We start from the raw sequence: 15,099 nt of genomic DNA, 5'->3' as shown, positions 1-15,099 counted from the left end.
TCACTGTCAAACACTCCCTAAAACACTTTAGCGAGCAGGCCTTCCTAATTGACCTGGCCCAGGTATCCTGGATGGATATCGATCTCATTCCGTCAGTAGAGGATGCCTGGTTGTTCTTTAAAAGTGATTTCCTCTCAATCTTAAATAAGCATGCCCCATTCAAAAAATACAGAACTAAGAACAGATATAGCCCCTGGTTTCTCCTCAGACTTGACTGCCCTTGACCAGCACAAAAACATCCTGTGGCATACTGCATTAGCATCGAATAGCCCCCGCAATATGCAACTTTTCAGGGAAGTTAGGAACCAATATACACAAGCAGTTAGGAAAGAAAAGGCTAGCTTTTTCAAACAGAAATTTGCATCCTGTAGCACTAACTCCAAAAAGTTTTGGGAGCACCTCCTCCCAGCTGCCCACTGCACTGAGGCTAGGAAACACTATCACCACCGATAAATCTACAATAATCGAGAATTTCAACAAGCATTTTGCTACGGCTGGCCATGCTTTCCACCTGGCTACCACTACCCCGGCCACCAGCTCTGCACCCTCCGCTGCAACTTGCCCATGCCCCCCTGCTTCTCCTTCACACAAATTCAGACAGCTGATGTTCTGAAAGAGCTGCAAAATCTGGACCCCTACAAATCATCTGGGCTAGACAATCTGGACCCTTTCTTTCTAAAATTAGCCGCCGAAATTGTCGCAACCCCTATTACTAGCCTGTTCAACCTCTCTTTCGTAACGTCTGAGATCCCCAGAGATTGGAAAGCTGCCACGGTCATCCCCCTCTTCAAAGAGGGTTACACTATAGATCCAAACTGTTACAGACCTATATCCATCCTGCCCTGCCTTTCGAAAGTTTTTGAAAGCCTAATTAAAAAACAGATCACCGACCATTTCGAATCACACCGTACCTTCTCCGCCATTCAATCCGGTTTCCGAGCTGGTCATGGGTGCACCTCAGCCACGCTCAAGGTCCTAAACGATATTATAACCGCGATCGATAATAGACAGTACTGTGCAGCCGTCTTCATCGACCTGGCCAAGGCTTTCGACTCTGTCAACCACCGCATTATTATTGGCAGACTAAATAGCCTTGGTTTCTCAAATGACTGCCTCGCCTGGTTCACCAACTACTTCTCAGATAGAGTTCAATGTGTCAAATCGGAGGGCCTGTTGTCTGGACCTCTGGCAGTCTCTATGGGGGTGCCACAGGGTTCAATTCTTGGGCCGCCTCTTTTCTCTGTGTATATCAATGATGTTGCTTTTGCTGCTGGTGATTCTCAGATCCACCTCTACGCTCTTCAATCGAACGCTGCTGGCACCCGCCCACCCGACTAGAATCACTACTCTCGACGGGTCTGACCTAGAGTATGTGGACAACTACAAATACCTAGGTGTCTGGTTAGACTGTAAACTCTCCTTCCAGACTCACATTAAGCATCTCCAATCCAAAGTTAAATCTAGAATCGGCTTCTTATTTCGCAACAAAGCCTCCTTCACTCATGCTGCCAAACATGCCCTCGTAAAACTGACTATCCTACCGATCCTTGACTTCGGCGATGTCATTTACAAAATAGCCTCCAACACTCTACTCAGCAAATTGGATGTAGTCTATCACAGTGCCATCCATTTTGTCACCAAAGCCCCATATACTACCCACCACTGTGACCTGTACGCTCTTGTTGGCTGGTCCTCACTACATATTCGTCGCCAAACTGATAGATTAATTTGTATTTTAAGAATAATGACTAAAGTATTTCACCCCAAATACAGTATATATGTGTGAACGGTGTTAGAGTTATAATGTAGTGTCAACCCACTAACAGAGGGGGAGGAGTTAGAAACTGCTGAGAAAGCATTCCAGGGTGAAGGGGACTGAGAAGCTGTTTAAAGGTGGGCAGAGCAAAGTGCCTTTGTGTGTCAGGGGGTATAAAGGCTGTATATGTATTTTTTGGCAGCAGAGCTCTCCATGATTAAAACATACAGATCATTCTTGCTGGTTGCGGACCTTCGTTTAATTCATGATTAAACCAGAGCCTTACACCCTCTGGGAATTATTCAAAGCATTAAGTTTGATTAATTAGAGATAGAAATTCTCCTGACAAATGGTCCTTCGAGCGGAGCTCAAAATACGTCTTTATCGTTCTGAGGACACCGAAAACCGTGCACGGGCGGATGATAGCATCCATATAGAATAGACCTGGCCTTCGACGTTAAGGTTATAAACAGGCCGGTGATGAATCTTATGAACGATAAAGACGTTGACGAGATCTGGAAAAGCATTTAAATCCCAACTTCAAGGAGGAGGTCAGTAATTTTTATTCATGGATTTTGGTGAAATTATTTGAACTTGTATGAGAATAGTAATTCATGTGAAGGGCAGAGAATAGTTACCAAAATCTCATAAGAGAATTATAAAGGAAGGAAGGAGGGTCCGAAAATGACTCTAGGTAAATGGCCATTACCAAAATAAACTAGTTAATATTGAGATTGTACGAGATACAGTCTTTACAATATCAACAGGAAGGGAGATAATTATCAGCATGTGAGATAGATACATTAAACAAGTCAAGAGTCATAAACAACTGGGGATTTGCTCTAACTCTGTCTATTTCATGAAACTGGAGCAGTTACGACCTCTAGGTTACGGATAGTGTTAGCAAAAAATCGTATAAGGTTGTATACGTGTGAGACCTAATGATCCATCGAAATACGTGATAATTGTTTCAAGGAAGGGACTAAAATAGGTCGCGTGAGAAAAAAAATGGTTGTCCCATCCCTTTCATGAAACTGGGATTTTAAAAAAACTCTGGGTTACGGGTTGGATAATTTAAATGGTTAATTACAAAAGCAGATCATAAACATTGGCTCAAGAGTCGCACCAGATAATAAGTCCCAAGGAAAATAATTCTGGATTGAATTATTACTAAACAGGGGGATTTCTTATTTTTCTACCATGGGAAATGAATATGATTAGGTAGATGCATGTAAATTGTGGAACGGATTTGAAGAAACAGCGAGGGGAGGGGCTAGACACAGCGAGAGTATGGCTTTTGGAGAGTCAGGAAAGACTAAATTAGATAGCTATAATAAATCAGGGAGGCAGAATAGGGGAGGAGGTAAGAGGAAGTGCTTTAACTGTAACAAGGAGGGTCATTTGGCCAGGGAGTGTAAGGCCCTGTGTAAATACTGTAACAAAACAGGTCATAACCATCGCGACTGCAGAGATAAAGGAAAGGGCAGTGTCCAGGAAAGGACAGTCTATTTTTTGGTTCCACGGGTAAAATGTTTGAAGAAGTGATTTGTGTCGATTAAGAATTGGCTAAAAACACCACGAAGCGATTATTTGAGAAGTACCTATACATTTCTAACGATATATACGTATGAACTTTCTCACCCAAACGTAGACGTACGTCATGGGTGAGAAAGTAGAGAATATTTACATTGACATTTTTTGTCATTTAGCAGACACTCTTGTCCAGAGCGACTTGCAGGAGCAATTGGGGTTGGGTGCCTTGCTCGGGGGCACATCGGCAGATTTTTCGCCTGGTCGGCTCGGGGATTGGAACCGGCGACCTCTCGGTTGCTGGCACGGTGCTCTTAGTTACTGGGCTACCTGCCGCCCCATATGAGTTTAAGGTTGTGCCGTTGTTTGATTATGTGATAAGGTTTAATGGGTAATCGGACCATAACTAATGTGGTTATAGAAGTAATGTATAATATAGTGGAGAGCCAATAGGGGGCTCCATTGAACTATTATGGTTTATTGGGCATTTCAATGGCATAAGGTGAAATCTGTATGTATGAGTGAATTCAACGGCTGGTATGGGTGGTAACCGGATACTACTGAGTATTTGGTTTGGTGATGTTGAATGGAAGATTTGTAGCGTGGTTGGGGTTAAATAGAAAGACTCACTTATTCAATAGGGAATAGGTGGAGGGAAAGAGAGTTTTTGTGTTGCTGAATGAGGTGAGAGCTGGTGCGGTTTTCATTTGGTGACATCACTTGCTCTATGAACTGGAAGTAGTTCCTTTGAAATAATCATTGTAGAGTGACTGGCGATGTATGTAGAGGGTCCCTGGGTTCGAACCCAGGTAGGGACAGTGGCTAAAGCTTTCGCATTGGGGCTATGGACCTAGATTACTACGTGTATTAAAAGTTGAATTAGATAGCTTTAGAAGTATTCTAGATAGGTCTATGAAAATATGTTACAAGTACGAATTACATTATTTCCTAAGAAGGAAGATGATTAGGGCAGGTCCCCGCGCCTCCCCCGTTGTGTAGGAAGGAGCAAGGGGGAAGGGGTGAGAGACAGTACATAGTTTAAATGATAGGAATATAATTAAATGTATGCTTATCAACGATAGCAAGTATTTGTTTTATTAATTAGGGCCTAATCAGAGAGAACAGTTAAAGAAATTGAATAGCGAACTGAAATGGCGATAGAGCTGTGAAAATTATTTAAGTTGAGGACAAAGGAAAATAATTGATGGTTCTAGTTCCCGGGTAAAAGGGTTATACTTGCTTGACGGTATCGAGCAAAAGGTGGAATGGTTGAATGAAAAGCATTTATTTGACGAAGTCTAATGGTTATTACTTTATTGTATAGGTTGGGTAACACCAGTGGTGTATGAAAATAAGTGGTGAATTCTAAAACGATAATTTGGTTTCGTTACATGAACAATGGGATATCGTTTTTACTAGTAGGATGATGGATTGAATAAACATTGTTTATAAGTATGAAGTTATTAAACAATAGGTTTTTATTTTAAAAACATCAATGCAACAGGTTGCGATGATTAAATTAATAGAAAGGGGTTATAGGGTTATATTAGAAGGTGTAGTAAACTTAATGAAACTTGGTATTATATAGTGTCTTCCAGGATTGATGGAAGTCTCCTATAGCATTATGTTAAGGGGATGCCTGGGAAAAAATATAATGACTTACTTACACGGAGTATGTGATTGTATTGGCTAATTAATTAAATATGACATTTACAGGAGCGAAAGGAACAATAGAAGGGGAGACAGATTTTCCTAGGGGGTTGATAAAATAATTGATAATGGATCATTTGAGATGAGATCACATGGAGCAGATTTAGGGGTTCAATAATCATTGTGAGATTAGTTATGAGGAATTAGATTGATACAAACGATTATTGATGAGTTAGGACTGGGGATATCTGTATCATGTTTTGTGTGTACTTACCATCTTTAGATTACTGATGGTAATTGAAGGTTGACAAAATGTATAACCAGGAGAAAGAGATTAGCTTATCTAATTGGAATGTTGCCAAGGGCTAGGGGGAGCAGTAGTGAAGTTAGGCAGTATTTAGGTAGTAAAAGGGAGCTACCAAATTACAGTGGGGGAAAAAAGTATTTAGTCAGCCACCAATTGTGCAAGTTCTCCCACTTAAAAAGATGAGAGAGGCCTGTAATTTTCATCATAGGTACACGTCAACTATGACAGACAAATTGAATTTAAAAAAATCCAGGAAATCACATTGTAGGATTTTTTATGAATTTATTTGCAAATTATGGTGGAAAATAAGTATTTGGTCACCTACAAACAAGCAAGATTTCTGGCACTCACAGACCTGTAACTTTTTCTTTAAGAGGCTCCTCTGTCCTCCACTCGTTACCTGTATTAATGGCACCTGTTTGAACTTGTTATCAGTATAAAAGACACCTGTCCACAACCTCAAACAGTCACACTCCAAACTCCACTATGGTCAAGACCAAAGAGCTGTCAAAGGACACCAGAAACAAAATTGTAGACCTGCACCAGGCTGGGAAGACTGAATCTGCAATAGATACGCAGCTTGGTTTGAAGAAATCAACTGTGGGAGCAATTATTAGGAAATGGAAGACATACAAGACCACTGAAAATTTCCCTCGATCTGGGGCTCCACGCAAGATCTCACCCCGTGGGGTCAAATTGATCACAAGAACGGTGAGCAAAAATCCCAGAACCACACAGAGGGACCTAGTGAATGACCTGCAGAGAGCTGGGACCAAAGTAACAAAGCCTACCATCAGTAACACACTACGCCGCCAGGGACTCAAATTCTGCAGTGCCAGACGTGTCCCCCTGCTTAAGCCAGTACACGTCCAGGCCCGTCTGAAGTTTGCTAGAGTGCATTTGGATGATCCAGAAGAGGATTGGGAGAATGTCATATGGTCAGATGAAACCAAAATATAACTTTTTGGTAAAAACTAAACTCGACGTGTTTGGAGGACAAAGAATGCTGAGTTGCATCCAAAGAACACCATACCTACTGTGAAGCATGGGGGTGGAAACATCATGCTTTGGGGCTGTTTTTCTGCAAAGGGACCAGGACGACTGATCCGTGTAAAGGAAAGAATGAATGGGGCCATGTATCGTGAGATTTTGAGTGAAAACCTCCTTCCATCAGCAAGGGCATTGAAGATGAAACGTGGCTGGGTCTTTCAGCATGACAATGATCCCAAACACACCGCCCGGGCAACGAAGGAGTGGCTTTGTAAGAAGCATTTCAAGGTCCTGGAGTGGCCTAGCCAGTCTCCAGATCTCAACCCCATAGAAAATCTTTGGAGGGAGTTGAAAGTCTGTGTTGCCCAGCGACAGCCCCAAAACATCACTGCTCTAGAGGTGATCTGCATGGAGGAATGGGCCAAAATACCAGCAACAGTGTGTGAAAACCTTGTGAAGACTTACAGAAAACGTTTGACCTGTGTCATTGCCAACAAAGGGTATATAACAAATAGACTTGAAACTTGTATCTCATTATGGTGTATGGTGAAATAAGTATAGCCAGTTATAATTGTAATGGCTTAGCTGATAATAACAAAAGAAGAACAATATTTACATGGCTCAAAGAGAAGGAATATAATATCTATTGTATACAGGAAACTCATTCAACAATTCGAGATGAAGTAGCGTGGAAAAAAGAATGGGGGGGGGGGGGAATATACTTCTCCCATGGGCAAAGAAATTCAAAAGGGGTGATGATATTAATTAATAGTAATTTCGATCTGAATGTGCAAATTGTCCAAGTAGATACGCAAGGTAGATGGATTATTTTAAATATGTTATTGGACCATAAACAGATATGGCTCATTAACCTTTATAAAAATAAATAATAATAATAATATGCCATTTAGCAGACGCTTTTATCCAAAGCGACTTACAGTCATGTGTGCATACATTTTTACATATGGGTGTTCCCGGGGATCGAACCCACTACCCTGGCGTTACAAGCGCCGCGCTCTACCAATTGAGCTACAGAGGACCACAATAATAATATGCCATTTAGCAGACACTTTTATCCAACGCGACTTACAGTCATGCGTGCATACATTTTTTTTTTTGGTGTATGGGCGGTCTCGGGGATCGAACCCACTACCTTGGCGTTACAAGCGCCGTGCTCTACCAGCTGAGCTACAGAGGACCAGTTTATGGACCAAATAATGATGATCCACAATTATTTGACAATATATATAATAAATTATTACATTTACATTACATTTTAGTCATTTAGCAGACGCTCTTATCCAGAGCGACTTACAGGAGCAATTAGGGTTAAGTGCCTTGCTCAAGGGCACATTAACGTCATTTAGCAGACGCTCTTAGCCAGAGCGACTCACAAATTGGTGCGTTCACCCTATAGCCAGTGGGATAACCACTTTACAATTATTATTTTTTTTTGGGGGGGGGGGGGTAGAAGGATTACTTTATCCTATCCCAGGTATTCCTTAAAGAGGTGAGGTTTCAAATGTCTCCGGAAGGTGGTGAGTGAGTCCGCTGTCCTGGCGTCGTGAGGGAGCTTGTTCCACCATTGGGGTGCCAGAGCAGCGAACAGTTTTGACTGGGCTGAGCGGGAACTATGCTTCCGCAGAGGAAGGGGAGCCAGCAGGCCAGAGGTGGATGAACGCAATGCCCTCGTTTGGGTGTAGGGACTGATCAGAGCCTGAAGGTACAGAGGTGCCGTTCCCCTCACTGCTCCATAGGCAAGCACCATGGTCTTGTAATTATCAAGCCTGCAAGCAACTCAAGACAATATTATTATGGTGGGGGATTATAATACTGTTTTAAATAGCTCAATGGACCGTCAAGGAAATCACACCACAAACAATCACCCACATGCTCTTAAGGAAATTGTGAATGTCATGGATACATTAGAACTAGTAGATATATGGAGGCTTAAATATACTGATCTAGTGAGATATACATGGCGGAGACTGAATCAAGCTAGTCGTCTTGACTTCTTTCTTATCTCATTCTCGTTGGCACCAAAAGTTAAAAAAAGTGTTGATAGGGGACAGAATGCGGTCGGACCATCATATAATAGGCATATACATTACTCTTACTGAATTTCCACGTGGGTGAGGATATTGGAAATTTAATCAAAGCCTATTGGATGATAATTTATTTATGATTAGAACAAAGGAATTTATAACTGACTTTTTCCAACATAACATAGGTACAGCGAATCCCCTTATTGTATGGGACACCTTTAAATGTTCCTTTAGAGGCCATGCAATTCAGTACTCATCTCGAAAACAAAAGCAATTAAGGTCAAAAGAGTTTATACTAAGAAAGGAAATAGAAAGTCTAACAGAACAGATAGATGGCAATAAAAACTGTAACATAGAGGCTCAGAATAAATTAGAGGAAAAACAGAAAGAAATGGAGAAACTTATTCAAGAAAGATCAAGTGTAATATATTATAAATATAAAGCAAACTGGATGGAATATGGGGAAAAATGCACAAAATTATTTTTTAATCTTCAACATAGGAATGCTACCAAGAAGAACTTAATGAAACTGGTTACAATTGACGGAGTCACCCATAATTCACCAAATGATATTTTGAAGGAAGAAACAAAGTACTTTAAGCATATGTTTTCTTTTCAGTCGCCTCCATCTCCTCTAACTGAAGCTAATTGTAGAGATTTTTTTCTATTGATAATGTCAAATTAACAGCCACACAGAAAGACTCATGTGAAGGTGAAATTACAGAGGAGGAACTTCTGGATGCAATTAAAGACTTTAAGTCTGGGAAAACTCCAGGGTTGGATGGCATACCAGTCGAGGTATACCAAACCTTTTTTGATATACTAAGAGGACCGTTATTAGCATGTTTTAACCACTCCTATGTAAATGGTAGATTATCTGACACTCAAGAAGAAGGTCTGATCTCATTATTACTGAAACAGGATACAAGTGGAAAATATAAAGACCCAGTCCATTTACAAAATTGGAGGCCCCTTACACTTCAGTGTTGTGATGCAAAAATCCTAGCAAAATGTATAGCGCATAGAATTAAAAAGGTATTGTCGGATATTATTCATTCTAATCAGACAGGTTTTTTACATGGAAGATACATTGGAGATAATATAAGGCAAGTATTGGAAACAATAGAACACTATGGAAAATATGGGAAACCAGGCCTGCTATTCATAGCAGACTTCGAAAAGGCATTTGATAAAGTTCGACTGGGGTTTATATATAAATGCCTGGAGCATTTCAATTTTGGAGAATCTCTTATAAAATGGGTCAAAATCATGTATAGTAACCCTAGGTGTAAAATAGTAAATAATGGCTATTTCTCAGAAAGTTTTAAACTGTCAAGAGGAGTGAAACAAGGTTGTCCACTATCGGCATATCTATTTATTGTGGCCATCGAGATGTTAGCTATTAAAATCAGATCCAATAATAATATCAGAGGATTAGAAATACAGGGCTTAAAAACAAAGGTGTCATTGTACGCTGATGATTCATGTTTTCTTTTAAATCCACAACTAGAATCCCTCCACAGCCTCATAGAGGATCTAGATACATTTTCTAACCTCTCTGGATTACAACCAAATTATGACAAATGTACTATATTACGTATTGGATCACTAAAAAATACAATTTTTACATTACCATGTAGTTTACCAATAAAATGGTCTGATGGTGATGTGGATATACTCAGAATACATATCCCAAAGGAAATAAATGATCTCACTTCAAAACATTTTAATAGAAAGTTAGCAAAAATAGATAAGATCTTGCTACCATGGAAAGGAAAATACCTGTCAATTTGTGGAAAAATCAACCTGATTAACTCTTTAGTATTATCCCAGTTTACCTATTTGCTTATGGTCTTGCCTACGCCTAGCGAACAGTTTTTTAAATTATATGAGAAAAATATGTTCAATTTTATTTGGAACGGCAAGCCAGACAAAATTAAAAGGGCATATTTATATAATGAATATGAATTCGGAGGACAGAAATTATTAAATATTAAAGCATTAGACCTATCACTAAAAGCTTCAGTCATGCAAAAGTTATACTTAAATCTGAACTGGTTCTCAAGCAAATTAGTAAGATTGTCTCACCCAATGTTCAAGAAAGGCCTTTTTCCCTTTATTCAGATTACAACAACTCATTTGCAGTTATTTGAAAAGGAAATCGTCTCCCAAATATCACTATTTCTAAAACAAGCCATAGAAAGTTGGTTGCAATTTCAATTTAATCCTCCAGAAACGACAGAACAAATAATGCAACAAATATTGTGGTTAAATTCAAATATACTAATTGACAAAAAAACTAAATTTTTTGACAGAATGTTTAAAAAAGGTATAATCTTCGTAAATGATATCATCGGTAGGACTGGTGGAGTTATGTTGCACATGCAGCTAACAAAAACAAATGGAAATGTCTGCTCTACCCAAAATTACAACCAAATAATTGCAGCCTTAGCGCAAAAGTGGAAGAGGAAAGTGGAAGGGGGAGAGAGTAAGGAACTTGTCTGTCGGCCTTGCATTAAAGAACATAATTGGTTAAGGAAAACTGTGATAAATAAAAAAGTATATCAGTTTCACTTAAGGACCAAAGGATTGACAGCCGTCCCATATAGATTGCAAAATAGTTGGGAAGAGATCTTTGACGTACCGATCCCATGGCATAGTGTTAATGAACTGACACGCAAAACGACACCCGATTCAAAAATTAGAATATTTCACTTTAAATTATTATATAAAATTCTTGCTACCAATAGAATGTTATTTATATAGGGGATACAATCTTCCCAGCTCTGCAGATTTTGCTGTGAAGAGACAGAATCATTAGATCATTTGTTTTGGTTCTGTCCATTTGTAGCTTGTTTTTGGACACAGGTCCAGGAATGGCTAAAGGATTGCAATATTTACCTGGAGCTAACCTTGCAGATAGCATTACTGGGTGATCTGAAAAGTCATATTCAATCAATCGATAATATAATAATACTTTTAGCAAAAATGTTTATTTTTAATTCACAATCTGTAGAAGCAATGAGAATAGAAAAGTTCAGAACTTTTGTAAAACATCACAGTACGGTTGAAATATATATGGCAAATAGAAATCCTATATGGATGGTGTTAAGAGATAAATGGGAGGTATTGAATAGAGTTGAAGGATGGGACTAATAACAAATAACAACAAATAATAACAAAGATAGCTAATAATGTAAGCATACTGTGTCCATAATAAGTATATAGGTTGTATGTTGGGAGCTTTTGGGAAAGAGCACAGTTAGAGAGATATGGCATATAGAAGCAAGCCGGATGGACAACATGAAAATGATCGGAGAGGTTGAGAGTAGGAGCAAAAAAAATGTGTGTATATATATATATATATACAGTGGGGGAAAAAAGTATTTAGTCAGCCACCAATTGTGCAAGTTCTCCCACTTAAAAAGATGAGAGACGCCTGTTATTTTCATCATAGGTACACGTCAACTATGACAGACAAATTGAAGAAAAAATTTCCAGAAAATCACATTGTAGGATTTTTTATGAATTTATTTGCAAATTATGGTGGAAATTAAGTATTTGGTCACCTACAAACAAGCAAGATTTCTGGCTCTCACAGACCTGTAACTTCTTCTTTAAGAGGCTCCTCTGTCCTCCACTCGTTACCTGTATTAATGGCACCTGTTTGAACTTGTTATCAGTATAAAAGACACCTGTCCACAACCTCAAACAGTCACACTCCAAACTCCACTATGGCCAAGACCAAAGAGCTGTCAAAGGACACCAGAAACGAAATTGTAGACCTGCACCAGGCTGGGAAGACTTAATCTGCAATAGGTAAGCAGCTTGGTTTGAAGAAATCAACTGTGGAAGCAATTATTAGGAAATGGAAGACATACAAGACCACTGATAATCTCCCTCGATCTGGGGCTCCACGCAAGATCTCACCCCGTGGGGTCAAAATGATCACAAGAACGGTGAGCAAAAATCCCAGAACCACACGGGGGGACCTAGTGAATGACCTGCAGAGAGTTGGGACCAAAGTAAACAAAGCCTACCATCAGTAACACACTACGCCGCCAGGGACTCAAATCCTACAGTGTCAGACGTGTCCCCCTGCTTAAGCCAGTACATGTCCAGGCCCGTCTGAAGTTTGCTAGAGTGCATTTGGATGATCCAGAAGAGGATTGGGAGAATGTCATATGGTCAGATGAAACCAAAATAGTTTTTTTTTGTAAAAACTCAACTCGTCGTGTTTGGAGGACAAAGGATGCTGAGTTGCATCCAAAGAACATCCTACCTACTGTGAAGCATGGGGGTGGAAACATCATGCTTTGGGGCTGTTTTTCTGCAAAGGGACCAGGACGACTGATCCGTGTAAAGGAAAGAATGAATGGGGCCATGTATCGTGAGATTTTGAGTGAAAACCTCCTTCCATCAGCAAGGGCATTGAAGATGAAACATGGCTGGGTCTTTCAGCATGACAATGATCCCAAACACACCGCCCGGGCAACGAAGGAGTGGCTCCGTAAGAAGCATTTCAAGGTCCTGGAGTGGCTTAACCAGTCTCCAGATCTCAACCCCATAGAAAATATTTGGAGGGAGTTGAAAGTCCGTGTTGCCCAGCGACAGCCCCAAAACATCACTGCTCTAGAGGAGATTTGCATGGAAGAATGGGCCAAAATACCAGGAACAGTGTGTGAAAACCTTGTGAAGACTTACAGAAAACGTTTGACCTGTGTCATTGCCAACAAAGGGTATATAACAAAGTATTGAGAAACTTTTGTTATTGACCAAATACTTATTTTCCACCATAATCTGCAAATAAATTCATAAAAAATCCTACAATGTGATTTTCTGGAATTTTTTTTCTCATTTTGTCTGTCATAGTTGACGTGTACCTATGATGAAAATTACAGGCCTCTCTCATCTTTTTAAGTGGGAGAACTTGCACAATTGGTGGCTGACTAAACACTTTTTTCCCCCACTGTATATATATATATATATATATATTTACTCCAAGTAGGGAAAGGATGGCGGGGTTGAAAAGTAATAAAGGGGAGTATATATATATATATATATATATATATATATATATATATATATAAAACATGGGGGATTGGAAGTGATGCAGACAATTACATTGATAGAAGATACAATCTATCTGCAATATTAAGCTGATCCACTCCCCCCCCCCCAAAAAAAAAAAAAAAAGACAGATCAGGGTGTGACAATAACATGTCATAGATAGTCAAGAAATGTTTTAACAATAAAAAAAAACATTTGTGAAGCTTGCATTCAATTTACCCCTGCGCTAAGCTCCACCCCCCTTGGTAACAACATTTTCCCAGGAATTCCAATTCCCCATTCAACCACTGGTGAAATCCCTGCACAATGATCTCAAACTGTGTTTTTAATACACAACCAAATTAAACACAGACTACCCCTTACTAATCAGGAAACTCTCAGGTATGTTGTGGTGGACTGTCATTACAATTGCTCTATGGGAACCTGGTAAAGTTCCTATTGTTGAATATCCTCCCTATGGCTGGATTCCAATAGGAATTACAAATTACTTCACAAGCCAGCATATTTTGACTTGCATGCATTTCAGGTCTGCTGAGCGCAAACTTGAACTTTGTGAAAATTCTGTTCAACTTCCAGCGTTCGTTTACTGTGAACACTAAGGCTGTACCCGCTGTAAGTTAGTTTTAACAGTGGTCAACTGTGGTTATTTGATCAAAATGTAGGCCTACCAGAGAAAATGCATCCCATAACATTTTAACATGGAAATAGCAGTTCTATCATTCAGTGTAAAGTAGCAGCCAATATGTGGTGTTCAATGTAGGCTTACTGTATATTGAAAACAAAACACGAAGGGCTTGACATTAACCTGTTTATCCACTTGTCCTTCAGACAAGGAGGTGACTGAAAATGTTGTGTTGTTTGATGCAAGTAACCACTTTACAAAATAAAATGCATCATTATTCCCATACCATTATTACAGAGAATCAGACAAATTATGCTACCCTCTGCCTATTGGCTACTTAGCTTATTCAAGTCTGTTTTAAAATACAACACTGCCCCTTTAAGACAAAAGGAAACGCTCTTTACTTGACTGGCTTTTCAAAGATGTCTAGAAATGTCCACGTTTTGTGCTCTTGTAGGAAGCAACCACTCCCCTATTGCTGACTACAAATGATCTATAACTGAGCTAATAACTCACTAACTAGTAAAGGATATGAACAAATGTGCACATGTGCAGCTCTCGCTCTGATCTCAGAACAAGCGCATCTACTCAAGACCGCTCATGCTGTAAACAGTCCAGTTCAAAGTGAATGGCACAGATCCATATATGGCAATGGTCTATTTGCATATAGGCCTACTGCAGCACTGATTGGTTATGGCGCACCTGTCTGTTTACAGTATGGGCCTGAGTGCAATAGAATCCTACTCCGATGCGTTCTGCCTACAACAAAACCTCTTGTATAATTAGTTTTGCATACTAAGTCTTGCATAATTTGTTTTGTTTCGGTATGTTGCATTGAAAGTGGCTAATATTGCGTCGATTCAATCACAATTCCCACAGTAAAGGGAAAATGTTGATAGTGTTAACTAATGTGGAAAAATCTAGAAAGTTGAGTTCAATCTCATATTTCTCTGCGCCGGCTGATATTTCTTCTACTCGGCGCGCCCGGGGAGCTGCTTAGAGGAAACATTGCTTGCAGGTCTGATATGAATGCAATAATCATGTCTCTGTCACTAACAAACACAGTAATCGGTGGGTAACTAACATTCACTCGAAAAGCACCCTGGGAAATATGCAAATAAGGATTTAC

Source organism: Coregonus lavaretus (assembly GCF_964263955.1).
Source record: "Coregonus lavaretus genome assembly, contig: SUPER_35_unloc_1, whole genome shotgun sequence".
NCBI classification, from domain to species: Eukaryota; Metazoa; Chordata; class Actinopteri; order Salmoniformes; family Salmonidae; genus Coregonus; species Coregonus lavaretus.
This window is presented reverse-complemented; position numbering follows the sequence as displayed.